We start from the raw sequence: 11,636 nt of genomic DNA, 5'->3' as shown, positions 1-11,636 counted from the left end.
TCATTACTAAAGTGTGCTCTTGCGTAATATAAGATGTGTGATTATTACCATTACTACCATGTTCTTAAATGTTTGACAAATCATTATTTATAGGCCTATCAATAATTGTGGTTATTTAAATGTCAAAAGCCATGCATGTCAATATGCAGTCACTGTCATTTACATAAATTATTACAAATAATTTTGTGGTCATGTCTTATCATTGGGCCTTTAAATATATCTTGCTTATTACTGTTGATTATAATTTCTACCACATCTCTGCTCTAATGGACACTATTGTTTTAATAAAGAAGGATACCTCTTTCACCAGGAACCTGATGCTTGACCTCACACCGTGGGGGGAATCTTTAAGCCTGGAGAGTTGGCAATTTGACACAATACTTTATCATTAAAGTCAATTAGCTCTTTCCAGAAACTGGTCAAGCACAAACCAATATTTGTCTCCCACTCCACCAAATAACATTGGTGGTCTAGGCAAAAGGGCTGGCATTCTTCGAGGTTTTGAAGGTGTTCACTGTAGGCCTACACCTTGCTATCCACACCCTATACCTACCTGACAATACAGCAAATTTCACTTTCACCCCTTGAATCAAAATCGTTTTTACATTTTGATATGAATAGTATAGTAGTCACATTACTACTACTTCACATGTATTTTACTCCTCAGTTACAACTCTGGCTGATGACCAACTCTCTCCCTCCCCCCATCCATCCATCCATCCATTCTCTCTCTCTCTCTCTCTCTCTCTCTCTCTCTCTCTCTCTCTCTCTCTCTCTCTCTCTGTCTCGTGCGCAGTTGTGTTTTGTGTATGACTTGCCTCGGTTCTCCAATATCTTAGTAGTAGATGCAGTTTGGTCGCATTGAAGAGCAGTTCACTGAAACAGCGTGGCAGCTTTAGTTTTCCTCACCGACAACGATTCAACGTTTCACGACCAAACCGTAAGTCAAAGCGTTATTATGAAAGCTTTTAGAAATAAAAAGTTGATGTATCGGGGATGTGTCGCTTTGCGCCGTAGCTGAGCTGGAAGCTTGCTGTTAAATATCAATGATTAAACTATAATGTTTGCTATCACACTTTTTTAATGAAAAATATTTTGTGAACTTGAGGAAGGAGTGGCATTGAGCATTCTGAATGATGCATGATGCTCTGAAGTGATGGTCCGTGAGTGACAGTTGACAGATAGGATTTTTTTTTTATCGCTCCATGATGAGAAGGCTACATTTATGGCAGACCTTTTAATGAAACCATTACAAAGCACAGGTTAAATAGAAATTATGGAAATGGGTGATGCAATACTGACAAAAGTTGTTGTGTTGTGTTAATGGTAATTGTGAGCTATTAGTAGTAGTGGGGTTAGTGGAGTTTAAGTCTAACATTACATAGGATATAACACTCATTGAAACAATCTGACAATTACAGTAAGCTATATGATGTTTGGAATTTGAGAACTAAACTGAATGCAACTCACTGTATTGAGGTTGTTTTAAACAACATATTTATGGGGATTCTGAAATATTCCCCAAAAATGAAGCAACCATGGCCAATGTATTAACATGATGATTAGTAGCCCTAGTTAATGATCAACTACTAGGCTGCAACAAACTATAATGCAACTTACAACTCAACCAATTTGTTTCCCGGTATAATTTTATCAACAATACGAATGATTGTTCACCATTCACTGTTTTATCCCATAGCTGTCCTTTTTGTTGTTTTGCCTTCTTACCTCTGTGTTTACATCTGTAGGCACTATCTCTTTTCTACTACTATTTGGTATAATTTTCTACTATTGTTTCCTGCTGACTTTATAAGTATGCTGTGGCCAACTATACGGAAAATATTGTCACTTAGTTGACACTTTTCTCCAAAGCGACTTAAACCACTGTCGCTATTGACATTGATTCAGTATATCACTGCACACTCTTGGCCAGGTCATTATTGTAAAAGACTGTGTTCTCAATAATCTACCAGGATAAATGAATAATAATACTTTTCTTTAGTGTTAGTCTGAGACTCTTAAATGTTAGTCTCATGCGCATTGTTAATTTATCTATATTTCTCCTGGATTGAATGAAAGGGGCGTGCATAATCTTGGAATTGCAACCTAAGGTATGGGCTTGCTCCACCCATTCTCCACCCATACACATTACACATGAAGCCAATTACATCTTTAATTTGTCTGTTCAATAATGAGTTCAGTTAATCAGCTGCTTTTATAATGAACACAGTACAGTATTGACATACTTTTTGTAACTAAGCTTTTCAGTGCAGAATCACAAATAATGAAATATATTTAGAATTAAATCTACACAGTGATTTAAATATGTTATCAACCGCTTATGAACCATTTATAACACAATATTTATATTTATATATTTATAGATATTATCAACTACTTATAAACTAGTATAAGCTATGTAAGATATTACCGCAATATCATCCCTTTACATTTCTTTCAATCAACTCTTTTTTTTGCAAGGCTCTTAAAGGGCAACTGAACGCAAAAGGGTTGTTCCAGCAATTTGGTGCCTTTTGAGAAGTGTAACTTGGTCCAAACAAACTTCTGATTTCACCTAATTTTAGCATTATTTGCATCAATGTTCAACTTGATAAAAAACATGTTTTCCCATTTAAAAAAAAATACTATAGTAAGTGCCTATTAAGTGCCAAATAAAGTAACAGGGTTGAACGTAACAGGGTTGACGATTTCATCTTAAATCAGCCATACATCCCCTTGTGACAGGGGGAATGGAAGCTTGTTGCATACAACAGGGAGTGGCAATTGAATGCAGTTTCTACCAAAATTACAATAGTGAAAACATTTCTAGCCGGTCTATCTATGGGTAACAGGGTTGATTTGTTATGCTCGACCCGCTCAGTTTTCCACCACAAAACCCCAGAAAAGGGCCAAAAAGAGTAGAACTTGCTCAAATGCATTTACTCTATGATTTGACTACTAGATGTTCAATGTTCTTTTGCAAAACATATTTTAAAAGGAAAAGTTTCACCATATTAAACCGAGTTCACGTAAGAGGGTTGACCTTAAAATGAGGGACAGATGTAAATAAATCACTAATCAAATGAAATAAGTAATAATCTTCAGAAATGACTTTGTCAAAGCAACAAAATAACTAGGGCTTTACAATGATGGTGAAAACTTTGAGAAATGTTGAGGTTAAGTGGGTTAAAATCGTCCTAGAAGTCACTGTGATGAGTGTGATGGAAGGAGTCAGGCGCAGGAGGGTAATCACCGAATACAGAGTTTATTCCTTCGTTACACAAAATACGCTGGAATTGCGACAAACGAAACAGGCACATGGGAAACTATCTACCCTGGCAATACACTGTAACGGTATCTCCATACAATACATAGGCACAGGGGAAATATCTACCCTGGCAACAAAATGGTACGAGTAGCTCCACCGAGCTACACTACTCTCACATTCAAACAATCACCCACAAAGACAAGGGGGCAGAGGGAACACTTATATACGGACTAATGAGGGGATTAGAACCAGGTGTGTGTGATTGACAAGACAAGACAAATGTGATGATGATAATTGGGGCGGCAGTGGTTAGTAAGCCGGTGACGACGAACGCCGAAGCCTGCCCGAACAAGGAGGGGAGGCAGCCTCGGCATGACAGTACCCCCACCCCCTTGACGCGCAGCTCCAGCAGCGCGCTGACCCCAGCCTCGGGGACGACCAGGAGGGCGCGGAGCAGGGCGAGCCGGATGGCGACGGTGGAAATCCCGCAACAGGGAGGGATCGAGGATATCCCTCACCGGGACCCAGCACCGTTCCTCCGGACCGTACCCCTCCCACTCCACGAGGTACTGAAGGCCCCCCACCCGACACCTCGAATCCAGGACGGAACGGACAGAGTATACCGGGGCCCCATCGATGTCCAGAGGAGGTGGAGGAACCTCCCGCACCCATGACTCCTGGAGCGTACCAACCACCTCCGGCCTGAGGAGAGACACATGAAAATAGGGGTTAATACGGTAATCAGGGGGAAGTAATAACCTATATGTGACCTCGTTGATTCTCCTCAGGACTTTGAACGGCCCCACAAACCACGGGTTCAGCTTCCGGCAAGGCAGGCGGAGGGGCAGATTCCGGGTCAAGAGCCAGACCCGATCCCCCGGTACGAAGACCGGGGCCTCACTGCGGTGACGGTCAGCATTGGCCTTCTGATGACGCACGGCGCGCTGGAGGTGAACGTGGGCAACGTCCCAAAACCAGTCATCCAACCACTCCTCCAAAACCAGTCATCCACCACAGGAGCCTCGGTCTGGCTCTGGTGCCACGGTGCCAGAACTGGTTGGTAACCTAAAACACATTGGAATGGTGTTAGGTTAGTAGAGGAGTGGCGGAGACAGTTCTGGGCATATTCTGCCCATGGCAAGAATACCGACCACTCCCCCGGCCCGGTCCTGGCAGTAGGACCGCAGGAACCTGCCCACATCCTGATTTACCCTTTCCACCTGCCCATTTGACTCGGGGTGGAACCCAGAGGTCAGGCTGACCGAGACCCCCAGACGTTCCATGAACGCCTTCCAAACCTTGGACGTGAACTGGGGACCTCGGTCGGACACTATATCCTCTGGCACCCCGTAGTGCCGGAAGACGTGAGTAAACAGGAACTCTGCAGTCTGCAGGACCGTGGGGAGACCGGGCAGAGGAAGGAGGCGGCAGGACTTGGAAAAGCGGTCCACAATGACCAGGATGGTGGTGTTACCTTGGGAGAGGGGAAGATCAGTCGAAAAATCAATACTAAGGTGAGACCATGGTCGTTCTAGAACTGGTAAAGGTTGTAACTTACCCGCTGGGAGGTGCCTAGGTGCCTTACTCTGGGCGCACACCGAGCAGGAGGAGACATACACCCTCAAGTCCTTAGCTAAGGTAGGCCACCAGTACTTTCCGGTCAGGCAGCGCACTGTACGACCGATACCTGGGTGACCAGAGGAGGGTGACGTGTGTGCCCAGAAGATCAGACGATCACGGATAAGAGCAGGCACGTACCGCAGCCCAGCTGGACACTGAGGTGGAGATGGATCTGTGCGTAATGCCTGCTCTATATCCGCGTCCATCGCCCATACTACCGGCGCCACAATGCAGGAGGCCGGGAGTATGTGGTGTTGTCTCTGGGCCTCTCCTCTGTGTCATACAGCCGGGACAGTGCGTCTGCCTTCACGTTCTTCGTACCCGGAATGTATGACAGTGTGAAATCAAACCGGGTGAAGAATAAGGCCCACCTGGCATGGCGAGGATTCGGCCTCCTCGCTGCCCGGATGTACTCCAGGTTACGGTGGTCCGTCCAGACAAGGAAAGGGTGTTTCGCCCCTTCAATGCCTCCACACGGTCAAAGCTCGGACAACAGCCAACAGCTCCCGATCATCAACGTCGTAGTTCTGCTCTGCCGGGCTGAGCTTCTCGGAGAAGAAGGCACAGGGGCGGAGCTTGGGTGGCATGCCCGAGCGTTGGGACAGGACAGCGCCTATCCCTACCTTGGACGCATCCACCTCCACTACGAACGGGTCAGTAATAATAATAATAATAATAATAATATGCCATTTAGCAGACGCTTTACCGGGGCTGAGGTGAACAGACCCTGCAGTCTTCTGAAGGCCAGGTCAGCCTCAGCAGACCTGCGGAGCCGGGACGGCCCACCCTTCGACAGGGATGTAATGGGAGCTGCGACCTTGCCAAAGCCCTGGAAAAACCTCCGATAGTAGTTGGCAAAGCCAAGAAAGCGCTGCATCTCCTTAACCGTGGTTGGAGTCGGCCAATTACGCATGGCTGAAATGCGATCTCCCTCCATCTCCACACCTGCGGTAGTAATGCGGTATCCGAGGAAGGAGATTGACTGCTGGAAAAACTCACACATCTCTGCCTTGGCATAAAGATAATTTTCCAGCAGTCGGACCAGTACCTTGCGAACCAGGGACACATGCTCGGCGCGCGTAGCGGAATACACCAGGATGTTATCGATGTAGACCACCACACCGCGACCAAGCATGTCCCGAAACACCTCGTTCACAAAGGACTGGAAGACGGATGGAGCATTCATCAAACCGTAGTGCATCACCAGGTATTCATAATGCCCCATGGTTGTGCTGAATGCTGTCTTCCACTCATCCCCCTCCCGAACACGCACCAGGTTGTATGCACTCCTGAGATCTAGCTTAGTGAAGAAGCGCGCCCCATGCATTGACTCAATCACTGAAGGAATGAGGGGAAGAGGATAACTAAATCTAATCGTCTCCTTGTTCAGTGATCGATAATCATTGCACGGGCGCAGACCGCCGTCTTTCTTCTTCACAAAGAAGAAACTCGAGGAGGCGGGTGAAGTGGAGGGACGTATATACCCCTAGCCCAGGGACTCGGTGACGTATGTTTCTATAGCCCCCGTTTCAGCCTGCAACAGGGGGTACAAATGACTCCTGGGAGGTACAGCGTCTACCCAAAGGTTTATCGCGCAATCCCCTGCCCGATGAGGTGGTAATTTAGTCGCACGCGTCTTGGAAAACGTGTGCGCCAAATCGAGGTATTCGGAGGGAATGCGCACGGTGGAGGTACCATCTGGACTTTCCACCGTGGTTGCACCAACGGAAACACCTAGACACCTACCCTGACACTCTCGCAACCACCCCGTGAGAGCCCTCTGCGGCCAGGAGAAGGTGGGGTTGTGGAGTGCTAGCCAAGGGATACCTAATACCACAGGGAAAGCAGGAGACTCAATAATCGAAAAAAATACCTGCTCACAATGTGTCTCCTGGGTGATCATGGTGACTGGTATAGTGACTTCCGTAACAAACCTGGACCCTAATGGTCGACTATCAAGTGCTCGGATGGGGAGTGGAATGGATAGGGGAACGAATGAAATGCCTTGACGGCGTGCGAATGCCTTGTCCATAAAGTTCCCAGCTGCGCCTGAATCGACTAGCGCCTTACACTGGGGAACTACCGTGTGATCGGGAAAGTGGATAGGTAGGGTACAGTGTGCAGCAGAGGGCTCTGAACAAGTGTAGGTGTTCAATACCTGGGGTGATGTGAGAGTGCCCTGCCTGCCGCCTCCAGGCCCAAAAGAACGTTGACTACGACGTGTGGTGTACTGTCCCTTCGTGCCACCAGAGTGGCACTGTCGGTGTCTACCTCCGCTCTCTCGGACGGCGGCTCCACCCAGCTCCATCAGCTCGGGATCCGAGTTGTCCGGGGTGGAAACGGGCAGACCCCTACCAGGATGTCCTCTGGCTGCCAGCAGGTTGTCCAAACGAATGGCCATGTCCACCAGTTACGTAAAGGACAACATGGTGTCCCGGCAGGCTAGCTCCTGTCGAATGTCCCCCTGCAGATGGCATCGGAAATGGTAGATCAGGGCCCGTTCGTTCCACCCGGACCCCGCTGCCAGAGTCCGAAATTCCAACGCGAAGTCCTGCGCGGTCCTCGTCCCCTGCCTCAGGTGGACCAGCCGCTCGCCCGCCTCTCGACCGTCAGGCGGGTGATCGAAGACCACCCGAAAAAGGTGAGTGAACTCCCCGTAGTCCTCCAACGCGTCTCCTCCTTCGTTCCACACCTCGTTGGCCCACTCCAGGGCTTTCCCACAGAGGCAGGAAACGAGGACGGACACCTTCTCCTGCTCCGATGGCGCCGGCCTGATGCTGGAGAAGTAAAGCTCCAGTTGGAGGAGGATTCCTTGGCAGAGCGCCGCCGTCCCATCGAACGCCCATGGTCGGGATATCTGGATCCCTCCGGGTGCTGGGGTGTAGGTGGCTGGATCCGGTTGGCCAGCTGGTCTCGACAGACCACGTCAGACCACGACAGACCAGTCTCGACGTACCACGACTCCAGGCATGCGCTCTTCTCTCGCTGACTCCATATCGGGTGGGTGATTCTGTGATGAGTGTGATGGAAGGAGTCAGGTGCAGGAGGGTAATCAACGAATACAGAGTTTATTCCTTCGTTACACAAAATATGCTGGAATAGCGACAAACGAAACAGACACAGGTGAAACTATCTACCCTGGCAATACACTGTAACGGTATCTCCATACAATACATAGGCACAAGTGTATAGATTAGTATAACAGAAATTCCGCAAAAATCGTAAAAAAAATCATAACAGGCCCATGGGCTGCCGGCCGTGTCACCTTTTCGTTGTTTTATTTTTATATAAAAAAGTATTTTTGTGTATGTCAATTTTGAGCAGCCCACCCAACAAAAATATGGTCCAGCCCATCTGGCATTTACCAGAATTGCCAGATTGCCAATCCGCCCCGGGAAAGAACACTTGGCCCCTAAGCAATTTATGGAGTGGGCAATTGCTGATGTGTTTGATGGTGATCATTCGAGTCTTTCACTGTTTTGGGCAAAATATGAATTGAGACTATGCACACTTGCATCCCAACTGCCACTTGTCAATATTCAAAAATTCCAAAACCATTCGCGAGCATCTTGTGTCCCGCCACGACTTGTTTTGTAACATGATTCCCAATGAAACACTGCCAGACAGACACACACTCTGATAGATAGTGAGAAAGTTGTAAAAACAAAATGTCACCGAAGCACACGTCGCCACTTGCCAGTGACTTGATAAGATGATGTAGCTAACGTAGCCTGCCTGCTCAATGTGCATGCTAGCTAGTACTGGATAGCTTCATTGACAAACACAGAGATGGAACAGCTAGCTTGCTAGTGTGTAGCAGCTTGTGCTTTATTTACGATAGTTTGACAGCTTGCTGATGATTACGTTTTAGACGTTCTCAGAAATCAGTCCTGAGCGCAGCCAGCAGCAGCTGACTTGATACTGTCTGCAGTGCACTGACTTTTTCATGCAATTGATTTTTACTTGAGAAATACTGCACCAAACACATTAGCTAGATGTAAAATTGGGACTAAGACTTCCTCTGCAAAAATGTAAAAATTAATTACAGATTTCTTCATTTATCTTAGATTAATTCTGACTATTTTGAGGAAGTGGGAGTGGCTATGTTGTTCCTACCGTGACTCAAGAGGAACAAACAACAGTAACTGCGAGGGTACGATAAAGCGAACATAACACACCCACATCGAACCACACCCCCAAGACTCCAATCTCATTTTTCATAATGAGCAGCAGAAAAACACATGCGGAATCGGTGAGTTCAGCCGCTCTTTAAGGCCCATTTGAGCATTTATCCCACATACACACACACACACACACACACACACACACACACACACACACACACACACACACACCCCCAGACCATTCTGCATAATTAACCTCTTAAGGATCGGACCCTTTTTTTTTCTCCAATTTTCGCCTAAAATGACATACCCAAATCTAACTGCCTGTAGCTCAGGACCTGAAGCAAGGATATGCAATTTAGACTTTGGCCACTAGATGGCAGCAGTGTGTGGCAACGTTTCAGATTGATCCAGTGAAGCATCGCAATACTGGACTATTTTGTATCAAGTCTGCCCAAATGTGCCGAATTGGTCAATTGATACATTTTCAAGTACATAACTATAGAGAACATACAAAAATGATATGGTAATACAAAATGTAAGTTTGCACACTCCCAGGAATGTCATACATGATGGATCGTTAGCTTATACACTAACTTTCACACATCTAGATGGCCGGGCAGGGTGGGTGTGGAGCCAGAGACAGCAGGGGTTCAAACTGAACCCAGTTCCTACATTTGAATATAAAAATTGATTTTATCAAACAAAACTATGCTACATTGTATCTCTGGGACCCTTAGGATGTCAAATCAGAGCAAGATTACTGAATGTAAGTACATTATTTACCTTCAGAGGTGAATGTATCAAACCAGTTGCCGTGATACGTTTTTTGTTGTTGTGCACTCTCCTCAGACAATAGCATGTTATTTTTTCACTGTAATAGTTACTGTAAATTGGACAGCACAGTTAGATTAGCTAGAATTTTAACTTTCTGCCAATGTAAGACATGTCTATATCCTGGAAAGTTTGCTGTTACTTACAACAGTCATGCTAATCACATTAGCGCATGTTAGCTCAACCGTCCCGTATACGGGACACCGATCCCGTAGAGGTTAAATCATTTACTGCTGTTTTGTAAGCTTATGTCTTGGTGATTTATGTGGTGGGGATCATTTTTGCAACATCTGGTTTGCTCCTCTATCGTATCAAAATTTAGATCACCATTCCAAAGGCAACATTTAACATTGGGTTGCCAGGTCTTTTCCAGCCCATGTGTCACTTCTTCTGAATTCGATTTTGGCTGAACATTTACCCAGCAGACTCTTTGTTTTTGAGTGAAAGATCTGATCCAATGATCCAACAAAGTGCACATGTTGGGAAAATATGAGTTCAATGTCGTTTTTTCATTTACACCTACATCCAAATACGTTACTTATCTTACCTGCCACTAAAATAACTAATTGTGAGAGGTGTTGATATGTTTTAGCTGCCAAAATATTTCCTCCACTTCAAATGGAAAATCCATTGAAGCGGCGCCATCAGCATTCATAAAATACATCATAATTTGCGGTTACTGTCATATCAATGCAATTTTAATTTTTTTCAAATAAATGTTTATGTAAATCGTTACAGCCAGTCAATGGTTATTATTGATTTAAGCTTCATAATTTACTATGTGTACCGCCCAGGGGTGGAATTAGGGTAAAATCACTCCAAGAACTTACAACTGTCAGAGCACCTGGCAGACAGCTTAACCAATCTAACCCCTGCTTATGCTCCAGCCGCCTCGATATTGAGTAACATATAGTGAGTGGTTGGGCTGGTGAGGGTGTGGAAGGTGTGATGCGAGTGTTAAGAGGTGTGGTGCGGCTGTGGCGATATTTAGTCCTAGTTGCCTGTGGGGCTGCTTTGACTCATATTGGCCCCCCAACACACCCTCTATCATTTAGTCTAACCTAGCTCTTTCCTCACCTCAGCCACAGGCCTGTCTGGGCACCCACAAGCTGTGGCACAGTAGGGGAAAGGGAGGGTGCAGAGGACATGAGAGGGGCCCAGGATGGTCCTCATACAGTAGAAATACAGTAATGATAGTGTGTATAAAAGGATTGAGTCTGTCTGGTTATGGGAATGCATTTACTGTCAGGGTTGTTGGTTCAATGTCACAGGGAGAGAGAGAGAGAAAGAGAGACGCGAGAGAGCAAGAGAGACCCACTTTCTGTCATTGAACAGATGAGATGTTATCGTCCTCTATCTCTGGTATAGATTGACAATTGGTTAATAGGATAGACAGGCCTAGCCAGCCAATGTTAAATTACAAACACCAGAACAAATACTGTAATGGCTGTTTTCATTGGGCTAAAGAAGGAGCCAAACGTATTAATGCTAAATGTTTCTTATGTGAATTACTGAACCATTTTATGTCAGAATAGAAATATGGAAACTGTATTTCTTACAATTATGGCTTGAAGTGTCCTCTTCTGCTGAAGTGATGAGTGCTGGGTCTTCGCCACATCTTTGAATGCTGTAAAAGCAGAGTAGAGTAAAGGCAGTTTGAGTCCTTCTAGTCCTCACAGTTACCACATCCTGTACTGTGTGTGCATGCGTGCGTTGGTGCATGCGCCAAGTGTGTGTGTGCATGCATGTGTGTGTGTCAGTATATGTGTGTGTGTGTGCGTGCAAAAGAG

The 11,636-nt window shown here is 46.0% G+C and overlaps 1 protein-coding gene across 1 annotated transcript in view; it reads left to right on the top strand.

Moving 5' to 3' along the window:
* Positions 1-796: 796 nt before the first annotated feature.
* Positions 797-11,636, top strand: part of LOC121579359 (transcriptional regulator Erg) — a 73,474-nt gene continuing 62,634 nt past the window's right edge. Inside the window, exon 1 of the mRNA XM_041893889.2 lies at positions 797-940. The gene's annotated coding sequence lies outside the window, so the exon portion shown is untranslated. The remainder of the gene's footprint in view (positions 941-11,636) is intronic.

Source organism: Coregonus clupeaformis, chromosome 13, assembly GCF_020615455.1.
Source record: "Coregonus clupeaformis isolate EN_2021a chromosome 13, ASM2061545v1, whole genome shotgun sequence".
NCBI lineage: Eukaryota > Metazoa > Chordata > Actinopteri > Salmoniformes > Salmonidae > Coregonus > Coregonus clupeaformis.
This window is presented reverse-complemented; position numbering and strand designations above follow the sequence as displayed.